Source organism: Oncorhynchus gorbuscha, linkage group LG08 (genome assembly GCF_021184085.1).
Source record: "Oncorhynchus gorbuscha isolate QuinsamMale2020 ecotype Even-year linkage group LG08, OgorEven_v1.0, whole genome shotgun sequence".
Lineage (NCBI taxonomy): Eukaryota > Metazoa > Chordata > Actinopteri > Salmoniformes > Salmonidae > Oncorhynchus > Oncorhynchus gorbuscha.
In genome coordinates this window covers 66,869,744-66,882,502 of record NC_060180.1, presented here as the reverse complement: position 1 = coordinate 66,882,502, position 12,759 = coordinate 66,869,744, and the positions used below count along the sequence as shown (strand labels likewise).

General features: G+C 44.1%; 1 long non-coding RNA gene across 1 annotated transcript; it reads right to left on the bottom strand.

The window, feature by feature from the left end:
* Positions 1-4,314: 4,314 nt before the first annotated feature.
* LOC124041000 lies at positions 4,315-7,633 on the bottom strand. Its single transcript, XR_006839835.1, has 3 exons — positions 7,495-7,633; positions 6,916-7,012; positions 4,315-5,363 (listed from the first exon to the last, which is right to left on the bottom strand). It is a non-coding gene; the product is annotated as an uncharacterized LOC124041000 (long non-coding RNA).
* Positions 7,634-12,759: the final 5,126 nt, after the last annotated feature.

Here is a 12,759-nt window from a genome sequence, read left to right as displayed (position 1 = left end):
CTGGTGCACTTCACAAAATAGATGACATCATGAGGGAGGACAATTATGTGGATGTATTGAAGCAACATCTCAAGACATCAGTCAGGAAGTTAAAGCTTGTTCACAAATGGGTCTTCCAAATGGACAATGACCCTAAGCATACTTCTAATGTTGTGGCAAAATGGCTTAAGGACAACAAAGTCAAGATATTGGAGTGGCCATCACAAAGCCCTGACCTCAATCCTATAGAGAATTTGTGGTCAGAACTGAAGGAGGCGTGCAAACCTGACTCAGTTACACCAGCTCTGTCAGGAGGAATGGGCCAAAATTCACCCAACATTTTGTGGGAAGCTTGTGGAAGGCTACCTGAAACGTTTGACCCAAGTTAAACAATTTAATGGCACTGTTACCAAATACTAATTTAATTCAATTTTGGCTAGGCGCCAGCCGAACTGAAGCATGCTGGCCTTATCCCCAGTAGCCTAGGCCCTAGGCTGACCCCAACCCTAACCCCAGCCCAGGAGGACCCCAACCCTAACCCCAGCCTCAACCCTAACCCCAGTCCAGGCTGACCCCAACCCTAACCCCAGCCCAGGATGACCCCAACCCTAACCCCAGTCCAGGCTGACCCCAACCCTAACCCCAGCCCAGGCTGAACCCAACCCCAGTCTAGGCTAACCTCACAGCTAACTCCAGATTAGGCTGACCCTAACCCTAGCCTAGGCTGACACTAACCCTAACGCCAGTTTAGGCTGAAATAACCCCCCGCCTTGGCTAACACTAACCCCAGCCAAATCTAACCCTAACCCCATATTAGGCTGACCCCAACCCTAACCCCAGCCTAGGCTAACCCAAACACTAACCCCAGCCTTACTCCAAGTTAAATGAAGGTTAAATAAATAGAAACCCTAGCCTATGCTGACCCTAACCCCAGCCTAGGCTGAACCCAACACAAACCCCTGCCTAGACTGAACCCTAACACTAACCCAAGCCTAGACTGAACCCTAACACTAACCCCAGGCTAGTCTGACCATAACCCCATCCTAGTCTGACCATAACCCCAGCCTAGTCTGACCATAACACCAGCCTAGTCTGACCATAACCCCAGCCTAGTCTGACCATAACCCCAGCCTAGTCTGACCCCAGCCTAGTCTGACCCTAACACTAACCCCAACCTAGACTGAACCCTAACCCCATCCTAGTCTGACCATAACCCCAGCCTAGTCTGACCATAACCCTAGCCTAGTCTGACCCCAGCCTAGACTGACACCAGCCTAGTCTGACCCTAACACTAACCTCAGCCTAGGCTAACCCTAATACTAACCCCAGCCTAGGCTAACCCTAACCTAGTCCGATCCAAGCCTAGGCTAACCATAACCCCAGCCTAGTCTGATCCCAGTCTAGGCTAACCATAACCATAACACTAACACCATCCTAGTCTGACCCTAACCCCAGCCTAGACTAACCCTTATTCTAATCTCAGCCTAGGCTGACCCTAACCCTAGCCCTAACCCCAGACTAGACTGAACCCTAACACTAACCCAAGCCTAGTCTGACCCCAGCCTAGACTGACCCCAGCCTAGTCTGACCCTAACACTAACCTTAGCCTAGACTGAACCCTAACACTAACCCCAGCCTAGTCTGACCCTAACCCCAGCCTAGTCTGACCATAACCCCATCCTAGTCTGACCATAACCCCAGCCTAGTCTGACCCCAGCCTAGACTGACCATAATCCCAGTCTAGTCTGACCCCAACCTAGACTGAATCCTAACACTAACCCCAACCCATGATGACACTAACCCCAGCCTAGTCTGACCCCAGCCTAGTCTGACCATAATCCCAGTCTAGTCTGACCCCAACCTAGACTGAATCCTAACACTAACCCCAACCCATGATGACACTAACCCCAGCCTAGTCTGACCCCAGCCTAGTCTGACCCTAACATTAACCCCAGCCTAGGCTAACCCTAACCCCAGCCTAGTCTGATCCCAGCCTAGGCTAACCCTAACCATAAAACTAAGCCCATCCTAGTCTGACCCTAACCCCAGCCTAGCCCTAACCCCAATAGCCTAGGCCCTAGGCTGACCCTAACCCTAACCCCAGCCTAGGCTGACCCTAACCCTAACCCTAGCCATGGCTGACCCTAACCCCATCTTAGGCTAACCCTAACACTAATTCCAGCCTAGGCCGACCCTAACCCTAGCCCTAACCCCATTTTAAGTTGACCCTAACACTAACCATAGCCTTGGCTGACCCTAACCTTAACCCCAGTTGCCTAGGCTGACACTAACCCTAACCCCAGTAGCCTAGGCTGACACTAACCCTAACCCCAGTAGCCTAGGCCGACCCTAACCCTAGCCCTAACCCCATTTTAAATTGACCCTAACACTAACCACAGCCTTGGCTGACCCTAACCTTAACCCCAGTTGCCTAGGCTGACCCTAACCCTAACCCCAGTAGCCTAGGCTGACACTAACCCTAACCCCAGTAGCCTAGGCTGACACTAACCCTAACCCCAGTAGCCTAGGCTGACCCTAACCCTAACCCCAGTAGCCTAGGCTGACACTAACCCTAACCCCAGTAGCCTAGGCTGGGCCCACAGGGGCAAAAACAATAAGCACCACTTCCTCTCCATAACAATGGTATTGGAAGAGAGGGGTCATGCCTGGAAGTCAAGCTCCCCTCATCCTCCTCAGATCAGTCATGGCACAACAGGAACACCCGTGTGATCTCTTCACAGCCAAATGGCTGTGCAGATTCTCTGGAATGTCCTAAAGCTGTGAAAAGAGGACGCCTATCGTGGGAATTTCACTTATCATATTATTCCAACGAATTCCAGGGCCACGAATGACAACACAGTGACAGGATGTGGTGGAAGCTCATCTTGAGAAGGTGAATGAGAGATCAGCTCTGTATGTGCACACACAGCCCCATTTTGTCTCAACTCACAACCCAAACATGAAACTAAAATGTCAGAGAAACATTTTAGTCTTTCAAAACAAAGATGACTTAAGCGTAGGGTTGAACCAGAAAGATTCTCAGTGGTAGAGGGAGTAGAGCAGTTTTGGGCATTTGTAAACAGTAACCTACAGTGCATTTGGAAATTATTCAGACCTCTTGACTTTTTCCACATTTTGTTACGTTACAGCCTTAAAATGTATGAAATTATATTTTCCTCCTCATTAATCTATACACAATACCCCATAATGACGAGGCAAAAACTAGGTTTTAGTCATTTTGGCAAATGTCTAAAAAAACAACTGAAATATTACATTTACATAACTATTCAGACCCTTTACTCACTACTTTGCTGTCGCACATTTGGCAGCAATTACAGCTTAGTGTCTTCTTGGGCATGACACTACAAGCTTGGCACACCTGTATATGGGGAGTTTCTCCAATTCTTCTCCGCAGATCCTCTGAAGCTCTGTCAGGTTGAATGGGGAGCGTCACTGCACAGCTGTTTTCAGGTCTATCCCGAGATGTTCATTCCGGTTCAATTCCGGGCTCTGGCTGGTCCACACAAGGACATTCAGAGACTTGTCCTGAAGCCACTCCTGCGTTGTCTTGACTGTATGCTTAGGGTCGGAAGGGGAACCTTTGCTCCAGTCTGAGGTCATGAGCGCTCTGGAGCAGGTTTTCATCAAGAATCTCTCTGTACTTTGCTCCGTTCATCTTTCCCTTTATCCTGACTAGTCTCCCAGTCCCAGGCTTCCATCTGGCCACTCTACCATAAAGTCCTGATTGGTGGAGTGCTGCAGAGATGGTTGTCCTTCTGGAATGTTCTCACATCTCCACAGATTAACTCTGGAGCTCTGTCAGAATGACCATCGGGTTCCTGGTCACCTCCCTGACCCAATTGCTCAGATTGGCCATCTCTAGGAAGAGTCTTGGTGGTTCCAAACTTCTTCTATTTAACAATTAGAGGCCACTGGGATTTTGGGAATCTTCAATGCTGCAGACATTTTTTGGTACCCTTCCCCAGATCTGTGACAATCCTGTCTTGGAGCTCTACGGACAATTCCTTCAACCTCATGGTTTTGTTTTTTCTGACATGCACTGTCAACTGTGGGACCTTATATAGACAGGTGTGTCAAATTACGTCCAATCAATTGGATTTACCACAGTTGGACTCCAATCAAGTTGTATAAACATCTCAAGGATGATCAATGGAAACAGGATGCACCTGAGCTCAATTTCAAGTCTCATAGCAAAGGGTCTGAATACTTGTGTAAATAAGGTATGTCTGTTTTTATATTTAATACATTTGCAAATGTTTCTAATTTCACTTTGTCATTATAGGGAATTGTGTGTAGATTGATGAAAGCAAAAAAAAAAAAATCCATTTTAGAACAAGGCCTTAACGTAAGAAAACGAGGAAAAAGTCAAGGGGTCTGAATACTTCCCGAATGCACATACAGTATGTAGATTGCTGTTGGTCTCAAACCTGGCAAGCAAGGCTGACATAATCAGTAGCCTTTAATCTGCAGAGAGACATAACAATATGTAGTTCTTTGACAAATGTGGCCTGACTCTTTTTACCACCCATGACATGTACTTGTGAATGATTTCAGCACAATCTATATAGGCTTTATAAAGTGTTAATGGAGGCTTTGTTATGAGAGTCCTGATAGTGAAAACATGACAGAGGTTTGTAGAGCTGAACAGAGCCAGAGTACATCCTGGCCTGATCTTGTTCGAATACCAGATACATTAAACCCATCTGGTTCACAATGTTCATCTCATCTCATGTTTGTTTTGGAAATGAAAGGAATGGCAACATCCCCCTACCTTGTGCCTTGGCAAGTTTACCCTTTCTCTCTCTCCTTCAGAGTCAGTCTATTGATGGGCCTCCGATAAAGACATTGAGTCCCAATGGTACTGTTCATTGAGAATTGTAACAAATGTTTCATGACAGTTTTTACATGATGTTGGGCCTTTCATAGATTGATTGACATATGAGTGCCACCTAGAGGTGTATTAAATGTGTTCTTCAGCTATACTTGTGCACTGGCACAACAGAGCATAACCCCACACATACAACGTTCATAATTACAAATCAATGTTGGCACACATACATCATTATCATCCATCAAAGCTGAAACACTGTCAAGAAAAACAATATCACTGCCAACTGTGAAGCGTGGTCCCGCTCAGAGTCTCCAAATATAGAGGGTTTCTTTCATGAGCTGTCGATCGTTAACTTCCACAGCACCGTATTCCTCACCCCGCCAATCGTTAACGTCCACAGCACCGCATTCCTCACCCCTTATTTTGGGGCCTTGAGGAGCAGGTCACCATAGCAACCAAATACTGGCGGAGGGGGAAAACATCTTTCTCCTGCTTGGCAAAAGTCTATCCATCTTGGAGTTCTGCTAAACTCCTGAAAATGTACAAAAACAACATTCCAGAGCTAAGTGTCAGCCTTCAAGTTATTTGAGTTAAAAACAGAGACATTCTCAGTGTCCGTAGCTATAAAAATTAAACCATCTGTTGTATGGGACTGTTGTGGATCCTTCCTTTTAAGGATGAGAGAGAAGGAGAGACACAGAGCGACAACGAGAGAGAGAGACAACGAGAGAGAGAGACAACGAGAGAGAGAGAGAAGAGAGAGAGAGAGAGAGAGAGAGAGAGAGAGAGAGAGAGAGAGAGAGACAACGAGAGAGAGAGAGAGAGAGAGACAAGAGAGAGAGAGAGAGAGAGAGAGAGAGAGAGAGAGAGAGAGAGAGAGAGAGAGAGAGAGAGAGAGAGAGAGAGAGAGAGAGAGAGAGAGAGAGAGAGAGAGACAACGAGAGAGAGAGAGAGAGAGAGAGAGAGAGAGAGAGAGAGAGAGAGAGAGAGAGAGAGAGAGAGAGACAACGAGAGAGAGAGAGAGAGAGAGAGAGAGAGAGAGAGAGAGACAACGAGAGAGAGAGAGACAACGAGAGAGAGAGAGACAACGAGAGAGAGAGAGACAACGAGAGAGAGAGAGACAACGAGAGAGAGAGAGACAACGAGAGAGAGAGAGACAACGAGAGAGAGAGAGACAACGAGAGAGCGACAACGAGAGAGCGACAACGAGAGAGCGACAACGAGAGAGCGACAACAAGAGAGAGAGAGCGACAATAAGAGAGAGAGAGCGACAATAAGAGAGAGAGCGACAACGAGAGAGAGAGAGAGCGACAACGAGAGAGAGCGACAACGAGAGAGAGAGAGAGAGCGACAACGAGAGAGAGAGCGACAACGAGAGAGAGAGAGAGACAACGAGAGAGAGAGAGCGAGAGAGCGACAACGAGAGAGCGAGAGCGACAACGAGAGAGAGAGAGCGACAATGAGAGAGAGAGAACGAGAGAGAGAGAGCGAGAGATCGACAACGAGAGAGAGAGGGCGAGAGATCGACATCGAGAGAGCGAGAGATCGTCAACGAGAGAGAGAGAGAGCGAGAGATCGACAACGAGAGCGAGAGATCGACACCGAGAGCGACAGAGCGACAACGAGAGAGAGAGCGACAACGAGAGAGAGAGAGCGACAACGAGAGAGCGACAACGAGAGAGCGACAATGAGAGAACGACAATGAGAGAACGACAATGAGAGACAATGAGAGAGAGAGAGAGAGACAACGAGAGAGACAACGAGAGAGACAGAGCGAGCGACAACGAGAGAGAGAGCGAGACAACGAGAGAGACCACAAGAGAGAGAGACCACGAGAGAGAGAGACCACGAGAGAGAGAGAGAGACCACGAGAGAGAGAGACCACAAGAGATGGAGAGAGAGAGAGAGAGAGAGAGAGAGAGAGAGAGAGAGAGAGAGAGAGAGAGAGAGAGAGAGAGAGAGAGAGAGAGAGACAGAGAGAGAGAGAAAGAGGGAAAGTGTGTGTGTGTGCACGCGAGATCATAGCAAATATCCAGAGCTTGGTGTATGAGTGCACAAGAATGCTTGGGTGTGTGCGCTTTTACGTGTGTGCGTGTTTCATTGAAAGTTGCCCCGAGTATCTGAGAGTGGCCTGGAAGTGTTGTGGAAAGCCCTCTGGAGGACCCCATCTTTGGAGCCCTGCTGAAAGAGGAACAAACACAGAACATCTTATCATTAAACAATATCTACCACAAACATATGTATTGCATATTACAGATAAATATTGATGGAACCGGTTTGAAATATGGGCGGTTAGAGCGTTGGGCCAATAACCGAAAGGTTGCTAGTTCGAATCCCCGAGCTGAGAAGATGAAAAATCAGCTCCAGGGTCTCCGTTGAAAATGGCAGACCCTTGATGTGACCCCACTCTCCGAGGGTGTCTCAGGGAGAGTTGGGATATGCAAAAAACATATTTCCAATTCACACTTGTATTGCACATTGTGTGAAATAGAACAAATATAAGCACCCACCAAATTATTATAATTAGCTTGACTTAGAGATTTAATGAGGTATCCACACCACTTTGAAGGGTCGAATCCTAACTGAGGAAAAGTGTATCCTAAGTGTTTGCACAAATGTCCCATTGATTTCAAAGTAGGCTACAAAAAGTTAGGTTAACTCACCTCTCCCACGATGAAGTCTCGTTCATACTTGTGTAGGATGGTCTCAGAGGAGCTCTGCTCCTGAGTTTTTGAAGTCTGACCAACCTGGGAGTACAGGAGGTGGAGAGAGAAATGAGGTACACACACACGAAGCCCCTGGATTCAGCCTCTCTATTTGTTGAGCTGCCCCAGCGCCTGGTGCAGGAAGAGCAGATGGACCTCCCACTGTCAAAGACAAAGACAGAGGAATGCCTACTGATATACTCAGTGGTTAGAGCGTTGGACTAGTAACCAGAAGGTTGCAAGTTCAAACCCCCAAGCTGACAAGGTATAAATCTGTCCTTCTGCCCCTGAACAGGCACCCATTGTTCCTAGGCTGTCATTGAAAATAAGAATGCGTTCTTAACTGACTTGCCTAGTTAAATAAAGGTCAAATAAAAAATATAAAAAATACTATATACAGGGTCAGTCAGTTCCAGTGTCATATTTACAATGTGCAGGGATACTAGAGTGATAGAGGTCAAGATATACAGTGCCTTCAGAAATGATTCATACTTATTCCACATTTTATTGTATTAAAGTCTGAATTCAAAAATGAACACACAACACCCCATAATGACAAAGTGATAACATGTTTTTAGAAACATTTGATAAAAAATGAAATACAGAAACACCTCATTTACATAAGTATTCAGACCCCTGAGTCAATACTTTTTAGAAGGCTCTACAACATCCACAGAGTACGACGCTGCCTCACACAGGAAGCGGCGCAGGTCCTAATCCAGGCACTTGTCATCTCCCGTCTGGATTACTGCAACTCGCTGTTGGCTGGGCTCCCTGCCTGTGCCATTAAACCCCTTCAACTCATCCAGAACGCCGCAGCCCGTCTGGTGTTCAACCTTCCCAAGTTCTCTCACGTCACCCCGCTCCTCCGTTCTCTCCACTGGCTTCCAGTTGAAGCTCGCATCCGCTACAAGACCATGGTGCTTGCCTACGGAGCTGTGAGGGGAACGGCACCTCAGTACCTCCAGGCTCTGATCAGGCCCTACACCCAAACAAGGGCACTGCGTTCATCCACCTCTGGCCTGCTCGCCTCCCTACCACTGAGGAAGTACAGCTCCCGCTCAGCCCAGTCAAAACTGTTCGCTGCCCTGGCCCCCCAATGGTGGAACAAACTCCCTCACGACGCCAGGACAGCGGAGTCAATCACCACCTTCCGGAGACACCTGAAACCCCACCTCTTTAAGGAATACCTAGGATAGGATAAGTAATCCCTCTCACCCCCCTAAGTTTTAGATGCACTATTGTTAAGTGACTGTCCCACTGGATGTCATAAGGTGAATGCACCAATTTGTAAGTCGCTCTGGATAAGAGCGTCTGCTAAATGACTTAAATGTAAATGTAAATGAGAAGGACCTTTGAAGGCTATTGAAGCTGTGACTCTTTCTGGGTAAATCTCTAAGAACTTTCCACACCTGAAATGTGCAACCTCTTTCCTCACCTGGATTGTGCAACATTTATCATGATTATTTTCACAGGTATTCAAGCTCCATCAATTTGGTTGTTGATCATTGCTAGACAACCATTTTCAGGTCTTGCCATAGATTTTCAAGGATATTTAAATTAAACATGTAACTCGGCCACTGAGAAACGTTCACTTTCTCGGTTAGTAACTCCGGTATAGATTTAGCCTTGTGTTTTAGGTTATTGTCCAGCTTAAAGGTGAATTAATCTCACAGTGTCTGGTGGAAAGCAGAGTGAACCAGGTTTTCCTCTAGGATTTTGTCTGTGCTTAGCACCATTCTGTTTATTTTTTATCCTGAAAAACTGCCTAGTCCTTAACAATTACAGGCATACCCATAACATGATGTAGCCACCACTATCCTTGAAAATATGGAGAGTAATACTCATTAATGTATTGGATTTGGCGCAAACATAAGACTTTTTATTCAAAATTACTTTGCCACGTTTTTTGCAGTATTGCTTTAGTGCCTTGTTGCAAACAGGATGCATGTTTTTAAATATTTGTACTCTGAACAGGCTTCCTTTTCATTCTGACAATTAGGTTATTATTATCGAGTAACTACAATTTTTTCTCCTATCATAGCTATTTTAACTCTAACTGTTTTAAAGTCACCATTGGCGTCATGGTGAAATCCCTGAGCGATTTCCTTTCTCTTCGGAACGGAGTTAGGAAGGACGCCAGTATCTTTGTAGTGACTGGGTGTATTGATACGCCATCCAAAGTATAATGAATAACTTTATCGTGTTCAAAGGGGTATTCAATGTCTGATTTTTTTTTACCCATCTACCAATAGTTTCCTTTATTTGCGAGGCATAGGAAAACCTCCCCGGTCTTTGTGGTTGAATCTGTTTGAAATTCACTGCTCGACTGAGGTACCTTACAGATAATTATAGGGTACAGAGATGAGGTAGTCATTCAAAAATCACGTTCAACACTATTATTGCACACAGAGTGAGTCCATGCAACTTATGTGACATATTAAGCATATTAAGAACTTATTTAGTTCATAACAAAAGGGTTGAATACTTATTGACGCAATACATTTCAGATTTGAATTTTTAATTAATTTATTAAACATTTCTAAAAGCATAATTCCACTTTAAAAAAAAATTATATATATAAGGGTCAACTCAGATAGCTATTTAGCAGTCTTATGATTGTGGATAGAAGCTGTTCAGGAGCCTGTCCGACGTGATACACCGATACTACTTATTACTCTGAGAGTGAGCCTGCTATATAGTGTTTTGCAACAAAACATGATTATTTGTTGCTCTGAAATTAAACCAAGTGATACAGTAGATAAAAATAAATAAAAATACACATCTTTCATCAGTTCTTAGAACAATAAAAGCACATTTACCAACATTTCTGAAAATGGATATCTAGCATTTTGGAATGAAACTCTTCAAATGTTAATGAATGTGCAATGTCAACAAGATACATGAACACAGTCCCTCTTAAAACCTGTTTGGGCGCATGAACCACTAGCGGGAAATTGCAGAGCGCGAAATCCAAAATTCATAATATTAAACAGTCATGAAAATACAAGTGTCATACATCATTTAAAAGCTTAACTTCTTGCGGGGCGTTGTCAGATTTCAAAAAGGCTTTACGGCGAAAGCATACCATGCGATTATCTGAGGACAGCGCCCCACGTCAAAATACTTTTTCAACCAGGACAGGCGTCACAAAATCACAAATATCGATTACATAAATCACTTACCTTTGAAGATATTCCTCTGTTTGCAATTCCAAGGGTCCCAGCAACACAATGAATGGTCGTTTTGTCCGATAAAGTCCTTCTTTATATCCAACAAATCAGTTTAGTTGACGCCAATGATCTCAGTAATCCACTCGTTCAACATGCATACAAACTAATCCAAAAAGTTACCGGTAAAGTTTGTCCAAACAAGTCAAACGATGTTTCTAATTAATCCTCATGTACTCTAATATCTAAATAAACAATAATATTTAAGACGGAGAATAGTATGTTCAATAGGGAAGATAAATAACGAAGAGCGTGCACCTCATTCACGCTCCAACAAGACTACATTTCTAATGAGAGACACCTTGGAAAAACTACAACTACTCAATAATTTTTCAAAACACAAGCCTGAAACCCTTTCTAAAGACTGTTGACATCTAGTGAAAGCCATAGGAATTGCAATATGGGTCCTATCTATTTGTATTTCCCATAGGCTAACATTGAAATGGCCCTGTGACCTAAAAAAAAAATCCTTATGGATTTTCCTCTGGTTTTTGCGTGCCATGTCAGTTCTGTTTTACTGAGACATTATTTTAACAGTTTTAGGAAGTTCAGTGTTTTCTATCCAATGCCACCAAGTATATGCATATCCTAGCTTCTGGGCCTGAGTAACAGGCAGTTTATTCTGGGCACGTCAGTCATCCAAAATTCTGAACAATAACCAGTATGCTAATGAAGTTCAAATAATTCCTCATTTGCCTGAGAAAATCACACAGTGATTGGTGGTCATAGTGAACTGATATAACAGTCTCTTACTTGTACGTCTGTTACCCTGGTGCTGGACTCACCCTAGTGGTAGTCATTAGCCTTTGCAGTCTAACTTGTGTTCTGCAGACTTTGACTTGTGTCCTGTTCTGTAGTCAAATCAAATTTTATTGGTCACATACACATGGTTAGCAGATGTTAATGCGTGTGTATCGAAATTGTTGTGCTTCTAGTTCCAACCGTGCAGTAATATCTAAGAAGTAATTTCACAATTTCACAACTACCTTATACACAAGCGAAGAGGAATGATTAAGAATGTGTACATATAAATACATGGATGGCATAGGCAAGATGCAGTAGATGGTATAGAGTAGAGTATATACATCTGAGATGAGTAATGTAGGGTATGTAAACATTATATAAAGTGGTATTGTTTAAGTGACAAATGATACATTTATTACATCCAATTATTAATTATTAAAGTGGCTAGAGATTGAGTCTGTATGTTGGCAGCAGCCACTCGATGTCAGTGATGGCTGTTTAATAGTCTGATGGCCTTGAGATAGAAGATGTTTTTCAGTCTCTTGGTCTCCGTTTCTCAGTCTCTCAGTCTCTTGGTCTCTCGGTCTTTGACTTGTGTCCTGCAGTCCGGTCATCCAATGGGACAGAGGAGTAATACTCACCACCCACCTTATCGCACTTTTTGGCACTTCCTGTAGAAAGAACACATTTTAGCCCTGCTCTCCACGTTGTTATTATTTAAATTCCTGTTATGGTGAGATAGTGTTGTATGGTTTCTGCGAGTTCACCTTATCTAGTCGTTGTCTGACGGATAAATTATATCTAGATTAGATCAACTTTATTATCTCACCAGGGGAAAATTCATTTGCTCATGTGGTTAAAAAGACAAAGTACATAAAAATACAGAATAATACACAATAAAATGTATTTGAAAGTGCAATAGGCTACATATTTACAGTGAAATGCAATAGGCTACATATTTACAGTGAAAGTGGAATGGGCTACATATTGACAGTGAAATGCAATAGGCTACATATTTACAGTGAAAGTGGAATGGGCTACATATTGACAGTGAAATGCAATAGGCTACATATTGACAGTGAAAGTGGAATGGGCTACATATTGACAGTGAAATGCAATAGGCTACATATTTACAGTGAAAGTGGAATGGGCTACATATTGACAGTGAAATGCAATAGGCTACATATTTACAGTGAAAGTGGAATGGGCTACATATTGACAGTGAAATGCAACAGGCTACATATTCACA